Source organism: Lycium barbarum, chromosome 7 (assembly GCF_019175385.1).
Source record: "Lycium barbarum isolate Lr01 chromosome 7, ASM1917538v2, whole genome shotgun sequence".
Classification (NCBI taxonomy): Eukaryota; Viridiplantae; Streptophyta; class Magnoliopsida; order Solanales; family Solanaceae; genus Lycium; species Lycium barbarum.
In genome coordinates, this window is record NC_083343.1 from 13681281 (window position 1) to 13695624 (window position 14344).

The 14344-nt window shown below is 35.5% G+C and overlaps 1 long non-coding RNA gene across 1 annotated transcript; it reads right to left on the reverse strand.

Annotated features, from left to right (window-relative positions):
- Positions 1 to 2089: 2089 nt before the first annotated feature.
- Positions 2090 to 4226, reverse strand: LOC132602155 (uncharacterized). Its single transcript, XR_009567626.1, has 2 exons — positions 2765 to 4226; positions 2090 to 2613 (listed from the first exon to the last, which is right to left on the reverse strand). It is a non-coding gene; the product is annotated as an uncharacterized LOC132602155 (long non-coding RNA).
- Between the last annotated feature and the right edge of the window lie 10118 nt (positions 4227 to 14344).

The following is a 14344-nucleotide window of genomic DNA, read 5'->3' on the forward strand; positions in this document are numbered from 1 at the left end:
TCATGAATTAAATGGCCCACTACAAGAAAAAAGTTTATCTAAGACCAATATTTAGGAACGACTTAATAATCTCGTCTCTAAAAGCACATTTAATGGGATGAGATTATATTCCGATACGGTCCTTAATTATATATCTTATTGCGAAGGTACTAAATCTGGTCCCAAAAGAAATTAGTAACCGATCCCAAATTACAATTGAGGGGCCTTGAGCGGGATACAGTGCTGCCAAACAAAAAGGTAATATATTTAAAAACTATTGTTTTCTAAAATATCAGGTACCAAAATAATTGTACCGAGATTAAAACTTTTGTTTCCGCAGAATGGGTTGAATTAATTATACCCCCGCTGCATTTTATTTACATGATAACAGAGTTAGACACATCGATCCTAATTTTTGATTTACCCAATTATACCAAGTTCCTATTATTATATTGCTCTCGCTTCAAATATTTAACCTTGAATGCGCGAAATGGAGAGGATGAAGTTAAAATGTCTCATTGAGCTTACTAAATCTTGGCAGAGATACAAGCAGAAGAAGAAGATAGAAAATATGCAATAGTTTTCTTATTTTATGTTACACAACAATAGGTATATTTACATACATTGGAGCCCTAGACGAATAACAAACAGTAGATATATGAGACTAAATAAGACAAGGAGACGAGTTCTAAATCGACAAGGATGGTAATGCACAAGTTGTTATCTAAAAGACTGCTAACTCAAGCAGATTGAGTCCCATTGTGTCTATGTACATGCACTAGGAGCATGAAGATAATATATATATATAGACTCGTGCTTACATAATGACGAATTTGGATGAATTTTAATATATATTCTTTGTTATCTTTTATGTTTAACTTTTGTAGATGAATTCATCTACTGATCAACTATATACATGCATGGTTTTGTTAGATACCGCAATACAATGTATTAAATTTAGGTCTCAGAAGACTTTAATTTGTCAGCAGTTGCAGCAGCTAGTTACCTCTAAAAGGACTAGTACTTCATGTAAACTTCATTTCAAACCTATTTTGTCCTATGTACATGCATTGGAATTAAAGTTTTTGAAGAAAATACAAACCGATCAAGATAGAGTTTGAATATATATCGTCATCAACTTTAACTTTTGTTGATGATTCACTTAACGGTGCATGCTTTTCCCAGCAAATAACGATAAATATACTTTGTACAAATGAATTTGTATTCCAAAAAATGGTTACGTTACTTTGTCCTTGCATATGCTTACTTTTTCTAAGAATTTAGCCACAAAAAGCAAAACAGAATGCGGTTATCATGCATGTAATTATGTTCATGCATCTTCTTAGTTCAGGTAGCTAGGGGGTTGAATGGTTGATCCTTTTGCTTTTTCTTCTTTCTCACTTACGCTGTTGGTCTTTTCTTTTGCTTTTGTTTTCCTCGAGGACGTTGGGTGGGTAGAGACAAAAAATAGAATTTTAGTTTATCTAAATATTATAGGATAATAATATCAAATATTAGTAATTGAATTCAAAGTTTAATTTTTGTATATATTTATTAATTACTTAATACAAATATAAGATCTAATTTGAACTAAAGCTATTGAATTCAATTGAATTCACCGGTAACCTTTCCCCTCGGGGGATGGGAGGAGTGGGCGTAATTACATATGTTACTTCCTTTATTTCAATTTGTATAACACCTAGTGTTTTAAAAGGCATTTTTGGAGCCAGCCCCGGGGCGAGGCGTACCAAAAACGCCCCGATGCGTACGTGCGGAAGTATTGTGGGACATACACCCCAACCTTCCGGGCTTTCACCTAGGCGTAAGCACCAACATTCTGGGCGTTCATTTGGGTCGTAAGCCCGAGAATGTTCTCAGCATCCCAACAGGACCAAGACAACATTGAGAACTCCAAAAAAAAAAATGGTTTCAAAAATATAAAAGGAACCCAGAAATTATATGGCGACATTTAATGCAAAAACATAATTGTTTCCTGCAATACAACATCTGGAGGCCGGTGAAGAGACTACAGGTAAGGAGCTGAACACTACAAACTCAATATTGAAGAATAATCATAGTAAACACTCAATTGAACCCAATCACCCAAAACTGATCTCTGCAACAAGCATCTCTTCTCCATTAATAACCCTTAAAAGGAAAGTGATTACTACTACAATCTCAATATCTGATGCCATACAGCTATTCGAAAAGACTCCCATTGATGGGATGCCTGTCACACCCTAACCTTGGTAGGGCATGATGGGCACCCGACCCTTATTTAGGGCCGAGCGAACCCGCTGACTCTTACTACACACATAATCTCTTTGGACTCTTAAATCAAATAAAAATGAAATACACAGTAAAGGCTTTCAGAAACATTCTTTTCGTCGTTCTCAAGTCAAGTAAAATCTGTAATCATATGGAATTTGTAACATAACGCAAAATGGTACATCGGCTTGCAGAGCCGCTTACAAGACTGACGACTCACACACGTGACTCGGTCTGCAAAGTCTCTAACATCAATCAGGAATCATAACATATATACTCTAACTCGGCAACACTCCGGAAGAAAATGGAGCTCGCTAATCCCGCTGGAACATCTTCTAGCAATGTCTTCTACTCATCAGTGTGTACCTGCGTGGCATGAAACGCAGTCCCCCGAAGAAAGGGGGTCAGTACGGAATATGTACTGAGTATGTAAAGCATGAAATACAGCAAACAGAACCACAAACGAAATAAAAAGTACAGAAAGTAAATACACTATTCAGAATACCAAAACGCTTACTTTTAAAACACAAATCATGCATGTCGATGGGATATGTCCTATCCGGCCCATTATGGGACACGGTGGACAAAACATGGTCGCCACCCCGTCATTGGCGCCATAACACATCATACTCCAGAATAGGGAATAACTTTGTAACACATCATACTCCAGAACACATCATACTCCAGAATGTATATACATATAACGTATCCCGGCCCTCTATTGAGGGACTCGGTGAACAATGCAGAGGAGTGCGCACGATAACATATCCTGGCCCGGGCTCAGTGAAGGACATATTGAGACATTCACGAGCAGAGTAGTGAGAAACTATATGCACACAAATCAATTTTCAAGACTCGATAGATAAGTACACAAAACGACACTTGAAAGATCGTAAACACGTTTCGGGTCAATCCGAGTTTGCATAAGAAAGTTTTGACCATCATTTACTACAGAACCCTTTACGAACGTTTTAGAGCAATCCGAGACCGTCTACGAAAGTTAGGGACATTAATACTTATAGAACTCTTTTAAAAACAAGAACTCTTTATACTTTGCTTGTTATGCAATCAAACAATAAGCTCGACTATACTAAGTATACTCATATTAAGAAGTGAATAAGAATCGTAAACAAGCTCGGAATTAAAGAATAGAGTTACCCCAAAATACGTATCATACCTTACTTAGCTCTAGAACATGCCAAAGAAAGAAAGAAAGGGTAAGCCTTACATACCTGGAAGATGATTCTCGACTTTCAACTTACTTCCCGTCTTGCAACTCGCTTAAGAATTATTCGCAGCCTCGTACTCCACATATGGAATCATTCATAATATCATTAGGATCATCGTCGTACGTTCGTCTCGAAACTTTAATTAAAACCCTTTTAAATTCTGCCGAAATTCGGGCAGCATTTCCCCTGTTTATATGCCTAGCCCGAAATTTCAATTCAACAACCAACAACATCAACAACAATACCAATAGTATTAACATCATTTCCAATACCGACGTATGCCATAAAACAGCCCGCGCACTGTTTTCTAAATTTCTTAACCAACCAAATTTGCGATATAACTATTTAATAATTTTATTTCCATAAAGAAGCTGAAATTAACACTAACAACATCAGTAACCACATCCTCTACATTTTACAAGTTAAATACATTTATTTTCATCCAAAGTTTTCTTCAAATCTCGTTTCATAATTCACAGCACCAACAAACGAATTTATCAGGCTATTCTCTCCGTTCTAATCCGTTAAAATTCTAAATAAACTCGTTAACAATGAAAAGGTACCTTATTCACACCTTAAGAATGCAGACACCACGTTATCACTCTCCTCCTTGGTTGAATTTTAGCTCAAATTGAAGACAACGCAACGTACAACACTTTTCTCTTCATGGGCTTCGGGGCTCAGATTTTGGTCAAAATTGTTTTTTCTTCTCTCCAAGGCTCTTCTCTCTCTCTTTCCAGAATTTTCTGGTGTTCTTGGTCTGAAAAATGAGGAGAAAGGGCTGAAATTTCACTTAAATAGGCATGGGTCATGGGCCGAACCCGGTTGGGCCCGGATCGGGCCTAGCTCACTGACCTTTCTGCCTTAAAACATACGTATCTCATTATCCTGACGTCGCCTATGTACCCACGACCTATGGTTGGAAAGATAATTCAATTATCTACAACTTTCATTCTGGGAGTTTTCCCAAATTCCCAAATACCGATGGGGTTATGGCCTCCCGAAGTCAGATCACCCAAAAACGTAACTTAAAATTATTTGTTTGGAGGGCTTCCCCTTTGATTTGGCTCAAGGGTCCTTCTTGAGTTGTGTTTAACTTCATATATGTGATTCATATAACTTGTCACATGTCCCAAAAAAATCTCGACGTGTGGGCCCCACCTCAGCTTACGAATAATCCGACGTACAAAAATACGAAATATAATACCATCAACGTGAGTTTGCATTATGTAGCGACAACATGATTGTCAATTTTGAGGAAGCACGTGTCACGTTCATGCTCTGAAAACGCGGGGTATAACATCCTCCCCCCCTTTAAAAACATTCGTCCTCAAATGTTGAGGTAGAGTTCGCTTCGAGGTAGATATCGATGTTCTTACCCGTATTTGTCCGTATCTACTTTACTTACTTGCAGTCTTGCTTGCTCGTTAAAACTAAACTTATCTGAATTATGCAATCTATTCTTCTTCCTTTGTGGCCAAAGTGTACGCCTGAACTCAAGGTCATCCCTTTTTCTTATTATTCGTTTGTCCACTAACTCTTTATACTTTATCGCTTTCATCGTCTCTTCAGTCTTCGTTGTTTACATTCTTGTTTGCCCCTTTCATGCCGTGCTTACCACATACTTTTATCTAATTCGATCTCATTTTCTTTTTATTCAGAAATTCTTGTTCTCTTCGATCTCCACGTATCTTTCTTATATTGCACATATATCCCAAGCCTTTATCTCCTTGGAGTTGACTTACTCCTATTCTTACTTCCTTAAAGATAAATTCAAGACTGGTCATAGCTATCGTCCCCTGCTTTCTATAGCTGCCAAATTAACCCTTGCGGTGCCTTAACTAGTTTAACACTGAAATGTCCCGATTAATTTCTCTTCTCTTCAATCAGACTTCCGGCACCTGGCTAACTAACGGTAATTTTTGCACTTATGTCGAAAACATCTCAAACATCTTCTTTAATGATTTGTTTCCTTTAGTTTACTCTGAAAGTTTCTGATCCTTATATTTGGTTAATAACTTACGGGTGAATTCAGAAGTTTGTCGAGAAATAACCAAGATTCTTGAATCATGCGGCGAATTCAGATCTTTTCATTCTTGCTTTTGTCTGTAACCTCCATTTGTCCCTTTTCCAATAAGATCCATCATATTGCTTGCTTCTCCAGTGATACTTTATATTCATATCATTTCATCTTCTTTTTAATAATTTTGTCGTACTTCTTAATTCCTTACAATGTCATCATAATTCCGCCGATGGTAGCGCCCAGATGGCTTGCAATAGCACTTCCTTACTAATGACGGATCATTCTCATTATCTACCTTACCTCAGGTTACTCATTCAATGCGTCGAAAATACCGTAGCTAAGGGATTTATAGTCAAACGAGACTCAATTCGACCTATACCACAATCCTCAACACCATTTCTTATACTCTTGTATATAATATTATCTTATCATCATTTTTATCCCTCAAGACACAAGAGTATACTTACAACATACTATTCCACTATTCAAAATATTTTCAAATCCTTGTATGAATCTTTTCTCCAACCTCTTCTCCTCTGATCTGGACGTCATTACAAAATAACTCATAAGTAGGAGGCTAATAAAGATTTAACGAGATTCCGTTCTTCTTCAAATATTTATTGTCGTTTCCACACTATTTTACTAGTCATTTCGTCAGGATGATCATATATGGTCCTATGACATATACTCCCACGATTTGATACATAAACGGTGACCTATGGTTTCATGATACAGGAGGTGTTTTCCAAATATCAGGTAGTACTGTTGTCGTGCTATCCATAGGCATATTGCCTTTCTTCTTTTTAACAAGCGTTGAGATTCCTATAAATATTCCTCTTTTAAAACTCTCATTCCTTCCAACGTCGCGATTTTTCTTTAGTAATCCCGTCTGTCCTGATACTTATCCTTGGTTACTCGTAGGCGTTTCTCACTTCCTCCGTTACCTTTTTGGATTATGCCTGCTACATATTTATTTGCAACAAAATTTCTCCGGTACGAGCGATTCGGATTCTAGCCCGGGACACAACGTATTGCGTGACAAAACTTATTTCCTCGATTCTTCTAAACCTTTATTATCTTGTCATGCCTCCTTTCCTATGTCTGTTTCATAATATACCTGAATTTAGTCCAATTTCACTTTTCTCTTCTTTTCGAGTTGACTTCCCCTTTCATCATGCTTGCTATCAGTCCCGCCATTGCAAACCTCTTTAGTCGTTTCCTCGCTGTACTTTACTTACTTTGTATTGTAGTTCTTGCTACGTTTTCATTATATCCCAATCATAATCAACTCTATAGAGTAGCATTTCTTGATCTCATTCGTAACACTGCTTATAAAATATAATAAAGCTCGTGGAGTAAGCTTACTTAACCCGTAACTCTTTCTAATTGACCCTATTACTCTTACCACATAAGTTGTCTTACCAAGTTATTCACATTCATTACAAACCTTAGTATTCTATGCCCCTGTCCCTGTCACGCTGTTACTTCATTTTACTAATAGACTCGTCGCATTTCCCTTGTAGTTATCCATCCAAATCAATCCTTTGTTTATCTTTTTGATACCACGGCCAAGTTTGTCTTCTCCTCCATGCACGTTTCTTACATTTCATTCTATTTCCTTTACAATCGAACCTCTCGGTCTTTACGGAAGTTCTTGCCTCATATCACTGATTTTCTAATCAATTGTGTCAACTCACCATCCTCGTTCTTTTCTCGATGAGTAATCGATTTGCTACCGTCATTTAGTTAAAGTATCCTTCTTATTTCCACGGTTAGAGATTTCCAGTTACTCCACTCCTAAATGCTCTCCTCTTCCTTCGACCAACCCATTAGTATACCTTTCCTACTTTCATCCTTAACCTTCCTTGGGTCTATTCCTCCTCGAGTACCTTTCTTCTCTTGTTATTTGTAGTATTGGCTCTGAAGTTCGTGAAATGTCCCTTTAAACGTGCAAATCTGTTCTATTCTTAAGTCATCCTTTTGGAGAACTTCTCTATGTCCGATACGACCGTGTTAATTTGACCACACACTTATCCCTTTATATACCTTTCAAGGGTTGGAAATCTCTTAACATCTTCGCGCGGTCTAACCATTCCTTCTCTTACTTCTCATTCCTCGTCATGGTCACTATCCTCTTAATCCCACTGATTGAAATTCGTTCTCTGCCCCCACACATTCCTCTTTGTGTTCCATACTACCACACTTTAATCCTTTTTACACGCCTACCTTCGAATTTTTACCCGAATGGTCTCGTGTCCTGTGCTTTGCCTGTCGTCTCTCTTGGAGGCCTTACTCACTCATGTTTCTTACCTTTTCACTTTTTCCGACATTTTGATCTCCTTACCTTTCATTTATTCACTTTCTTTCTTTTCCAATTTCCTTTACCTTAGGACTTTGCAGTTTTAGCTTGTGATGACGATAACATCAGCCTACCTATTAACGTTCTTTTGTCGCTTGAACTTTATCACCCGATTCGACCAATGCCTTCAATATACCGCAATGCCGGTGGTCGGGAAACATATACCCGCTGATATAGCCATGTATAGGATATCATACGCATTCATATATATATATATATATATACACATTTTTTAACGCCTCGCTTACAAGGTATTTCCAAACGTACTCAAACTCACCTAATTCTAGAACTGTGGTGCACCTTCTTTTTCTTCACCGGTCTAGTCCGCCTCATCGTCCGCGACCGCTTTAGGTTTCCAATCACTCCGCACACTCTAATTCCCCTTAGACTACTTTAGCTTCTCACTTTTCTCTTACGTCTAAAATTTAGAGAACTTTTAATACACTTCCCAGGGGGTCACCCATCCTAAAATTTCTCTCGCCTCAGCACGCTTAACCTTGAAACTCTGATGTAATCCGCTGCATTAGTGCTGGTATAATCGCATCCACCTCACCACCTGATCCTCATAACATAATCTGGAGCAGGTTGAAGCCTTAATGGATTCCAAAACACTCTCGTAACGTATCTCCCTCCGAATTAGAAAGAGTCTCTTACTCTTCCGATTACACAATTATTATTTTGGTCTTTTTAATTCTCAATACCCACCTTTCATCTGTATATATGACTACTTTCTGTCCTAGACTTCTAGATTCCCAATAATAGCGAACACACCTTGGTCACCATTACTTATAAATACTCGGCCTCTTTGAGTTTCCGCTCGCCTTTATTAAATAATACTTTACAGCAAATGCATATACATAGAAAATTCCAATAAGGGTTTATATATCATACCTCGAGGTGTACCTGATCCGTTAACGATCTGCCTTGTTATATCTTCTTGTTTACCTTTCCTTTTCATTCGTCAGCTTTACACCTCTATCATACATGCAATATTCTTACCTTACCCGACATGCATCCTTCGTGCCATTGCTTACCTTTGTACTGATTCATTCAATTATCCAATTCACAACCTTATGACTGAACTCATCATCAAGAGATACATTTAATCAATTCCTCTACTTGTACTTACACTGGTTTACCTCTATGTCGACCGATCCATTATCATAAATATACATTCTGATAACGTAACCCCAACGAAGTGACTTACCTCTGTGACTTCCCATATCACCACTCACCTTCTCCCGTCGATATTGTGCTTCTGTTGAAATCAAAGGTTAGTATAAAGAAACTCACTTCCTATGACTTGGATCTATCGCACGATCTTAGAGTTCAAAGAAGAGTAACCAACCTAGATGCCCCGTAGCCTCCTGTTTATAAATGTGGCGCGCTTCACACCATAAACAGGACTCTACTAGACACGACTTTGCAGACAACCCCTAGGACGAACTACTCTGATACCAATTTGTCACACCCTAACCTTGGTAGGGCATGATGGGCACCCGACCCTTATTTAGGGCCGAGCGAACCCGTTGACTCTTACTACACACATAATCTCTTTGGACTCTTAAATCAAATAAAAATGAAATACATAGTAAAGGCTTTCAGAAACATTCTTTTCGTCGTTCTCAAGTCAAGTAAAATCTGTAATCATATGGAAATTTGTAACATAACGCAAAATGGTACATCAGCTTGTAGAGCCGCTTACAAGACTGACGACTCACACACGTGACTCGGTCTGCAAAGTCTCTAACATCAATCAGGAATCATAACATATATACTCTGACTCGGCAACACTCCGGAAGAAAATGTTACTTTACTGCGCTAAAGCAGTTCACGGAGAAGGAGCCGCTAACTGCTTTAGCGCAGTATTTTACTACGTTATAGAAGCAGTTAAAAAAAAAAAAATCTATAACGCAGTAAAATACTACGTTATAGAAACAATACCAAAAAAAATTGGCAATTTTTTTTTTTTTTTGCAACACTTAGTGTGTTTTTTCATACTTTGACCAACGATTAGTCGTGTGTCAAGACTCCGAAACGTCAATATTTTATATAGAACCTGATATTTTTTTTCTGCATACAATAATGTAGGCTCAATACATCAAGGATACGTAAACGTTCGGATCGTCATTTTAGAGGTTGAAAAGGTGCCCGAAGTAAGTTTTATTTGTAAACTTTAGGTTTAAGTGTTCTATATACATAGACGTCCATTTTTGTTTGAAAACTCGTTGTCATTAGCTTAAGGTTTTTTATTTTTAGGGTTTAGATTTATTGAAAATAAAGTCATTGCCAAAAGGTTTTTAACTCCTTTAGCGCAGTATTTTACTGCGCTAAAGTTTTTTTTTTTTTTTTTGTATAGCGCAGTAAAATAGCGAGCACTAAAAAAAATAAAAAATTTGGCAATTTTTTTTTTGTGACACTTAGTGTGGTTTTTCATACTTTGACCAACGATTAGTCGTGTGTCAAGACTCCGAAACGTCAATATTTTATATAGAACCTGATATTTTTTTTCTGCGTACAATAATGTAGGCTCAATACATCAAGGATACGTATACGTTTGGATCGTCATTTTAGGGGTTGAAAAGGTGCCCGAAGTAAGTTTTGTTTGAAAAAACTTAGTGTTTGACTGTAAGGTTATTTTAGTCAACTTTATATGTCGGGAAAATTAGTTTGCTTTATTTTCAAAAATTGAAACCGCAGAAGTGAAATTGACATTCACAGCTACATTACCCCGGGATTTTTACGTTGAAATCTATTGCGTATCATCATCTTATAAGTAAATAAAACTGAAAATTTCAAGCCAATTTGGGGGAAAATTGAAATTGAATGGGATAAAAGGTGTTTTTTTTTTAAAATCGTCTCGGCCAAACCTCCTTGCGGTAGTTTGTCCTCATAGATCTCAAAAAATACACAAGTTCAAAAACAAAACGCTTAAAACGGACATCCGAGCGCAAAGTTATGACCATCTAAAGTTTGACCATTTTACAACTAGTTTTTCTCCCTATATTTTTTAGAATTATATTTATATTCAAAATAAAGTTATGTCTTGATTAAAAAGTAACACGCTTAAATCAAAATCTTAAAAAATAAAACACCCTAAAGTTTTCAAACAAAACTTACTTCAGATACCTTTTCAACCCCTAAAATGACTGTCCGAACGTCTACGTATCCTTGATGTATTGAACCTACATTATTGTACGCAGAAACAATATCAGGTTCTATATAAAATATTGACGTTTCAGAGTCTTGACACACGACTAATCGTTGGTCAAAGTATGAAGAAAACACTAAGTGCTGCAAAGAAAAGATTTATTAAAATAAGATGTTGCGATCTTTTTATGGAAAAAAACACTAAGTTCCTTAAGTGTGTTATTTTTTAATGCGTAACTTGCTTTCGAATATGTTGCAAAAAAAAAAAAAATGCGTAAATCGGACGTCCGAGCGCAAAAAACCGCATATATTCGAAATCAAGTTACGCTTTAAAAAATAACACACTTAAATCTAAATCCTAAAAATAAAAAACTTTAAGCTAATGACAACAAGTCTTCAAACAAAAATGGACGTCTATGTATATATAACACTTAAACCTAAAGTTTACAAACAAAACTTACTTCGGGCACCTTTTCAACCCCTAAAATGACGATCTGAACGTTTACGTATCTTTGATGTATTGAGCCTACGTTATTGTACACAGAAAAAAAATATCAGGTTCTATATAAAATATTGACGTTTCGGAGTCTTGACACACGACTAATCATTGGTCAAAGTATGGAAAAAAACACTAAGTGTTGCAAAAAATAAAGTTGGCCAATTTTTTTTATTTTTTTTTGGTACTGTTTCTATAACGCAGTATTTTACTGCGTTATAGATTTTTTTTTTAACAGCTTCTATAACGCAGTAAAATACTGCGCTAAAGCAGTTAACGGCTCCGTCTCCGTGAACTGCTTTAGCACAGTAAATTACTGCGCTAAAGGTAGTTTTGTAACTTTTTTTTTTATTAGGGTATTTTGATTCAAAGTGGTTTTTTGGTTCCGGACTCATAGGTCAGGGTACTGTCATTGGCAACTATTTAGGTGCCATAAACTACTTATCAAAGTTTCCAGAACAAAGTAGCACCATACTAAGAATTGAATATATGATACTTCTAACTCTGAATTATACTTTCCTCATTCAATGGAAAAGAAATAACAAGAAAAAGAAGAAAAAAAACTCTATATATTACGACGAATACCAATCAATCAAAATATTCCCTGATATTGTTTCAAACAAGTTGGTGCTTACATTGAAAACATCCCTTGAACCCAGACGATGTTGTATTTAATTTGCTGAGATAAAGAGAGAAAATAAAATGAACATAAATACCAAACCACAAGTGGCAAGAAAGAAGAGCATAGCCAAGAAATAATAAATTACTTTTCTTCAATTTTATGTGAAGGTGTTCCCGAAATTTAAAAGATACAGATTTTCTCTTAAAATTTATAATCTTAAAACACCGCAGATAATTATTAGCGGATGAAATTATTTTAGCCGTCTGACTAAAAAACTAAAGATCTCGTAGGCATATAACTCATTTTACGAGAGATTTTTTATGTTAAGACGTAGAGATCAACAAAAAAAAAATACAAAAAAAATGATAAAATTATTTTCTTATTTTCAAATTATAACTCATTATTTTTGTACTATTCCCTTTAAAAGAACTATATCTTCTACTGCTCCAAACATTTAAATTCTCAAGATAGTTTCCTCAACTTGGTCTTTTTTTTTTCTTCTTTCTTTGGTTCCAATACTTCCAGCTGCTCAATTAAAGTCCACTTGTATGAACAACCAACAATAAAGTTGTCATTTTAATTTGTTGTGAGGGATGGGGCTTTATACTTCAACTTGTGTTTTCTTTGAAATCCAATTAAAATTAATTAAGTAGATAAACATTTTGAAGCCATCTAATTAACTCACTAGTTGTCCATAGTAGTACATCTTTTGTATGATGAAGCAAAATAGGCTGTCAATAGGCAAATTGCTGTTTTCAATGCATAAAAAGAAAACAAATAATGCCAGTTCATAATATACTATTATCGAGATGGTAAAGATTGTTTCTTGATCTACTGAATTGTAATCAAATTAGGATTCAAATCTTAGCTAACACATTAGTAATAATTGGTTATTCTGTGCTTATTTTATTGATTCTTTTAGATTCTTTAGTACAAGTGTCCTAATTCTTTTCTTCTTTCGTTTTGCGTGATACATAATTAACCAACTGTGACTAGACTAAAAGTTTGGTGAGAATACTTAAGCTATAATACAAATTATAAAATGTATTAAAGATTACATTTTACTAAGTACAAACTCTCCTAAGTAAGACCATGTAAAAATGTCAATCAATTAAGTAATCCAAAACTAAACCCACTGCACTGGTAATTGTTAGACACAATTAAATTCATTTATTGGTCACTTGCTCATCATTAAGCCTTAATTAAATACTCCATCTGGTCCAAAATAATTGAGGATTTAGCCTCTAAAAGTTGGTCCAAAAAATTGAGGTTTTAGTCTATCAAGAAGGTATTTTATTCTTTTTTCATATTTACCCTTGACACGTTCTTAATTCAATGAACAAATTTAATGTTTGTTATAGTTTCAAAGCCCCTGAACAAATTTAATGCTTGTTATAGTTTCAAAACTCCTCATAATTAAGGGTATTTTAGGTACACCTCTTAATTTTAGAATTAAGTGAATTCCTTAATCCATGTGCCCAAGTTTAAAACCTCAATTATTTTGGACCGGTGAGAGCATTGATTTTCATAAAGACATTTCTGAAGATGCTCGAATAAATAGAATCTACATAGAATAAAAAGCAAATTAATTTTGAAGAAAATCAGGCTTAATTTGGTCAAATGGATTTGTTAAATTATGACATTTGGAAGACCAGATACACTGTAATAAGGCATGGAAGATCAATTTTTCAAACAATTCTAGACGGTTTTATAATTTTCTAACACGTTGGACTGTGTGGGAAGCTAAATATTACAGTTGTTAAGTGTATTTTTTTATTAGCTACTAATCAATTTCAAATCTCCTTATTATGCGGGTGTTAGGGGGTAATCTACAGGAGATTATTTTCTTTGGCATTTATCCATTGACAAGATCAATGGAGATTTTGCTTTGAAGGTTTAAAGATATGATTTTACAGATTATTAGAGAAAAAGGGAATCAAATGAAGATTTTCTCATTTATTTATTGTGGCATGATATATTTTTTAACAAGGCTAGAGTGGAAAAATTAAAATTTTCTGTGTAAAACGATGTAAATTTTAAGGAAATCTTTGTTGAAAATACAAATCAAATCAAATGAAATAATTTTGATTCGAGGACAATCAACTAATGACAAGCTTCTATGCAATTGGAGAGATTAAAGCAAAAGTTTGGCACTTCAACCTGGTCATTTTATCTGGCATTAAAATTAAATTTTCAAACATATTGATCTAATTTCTTT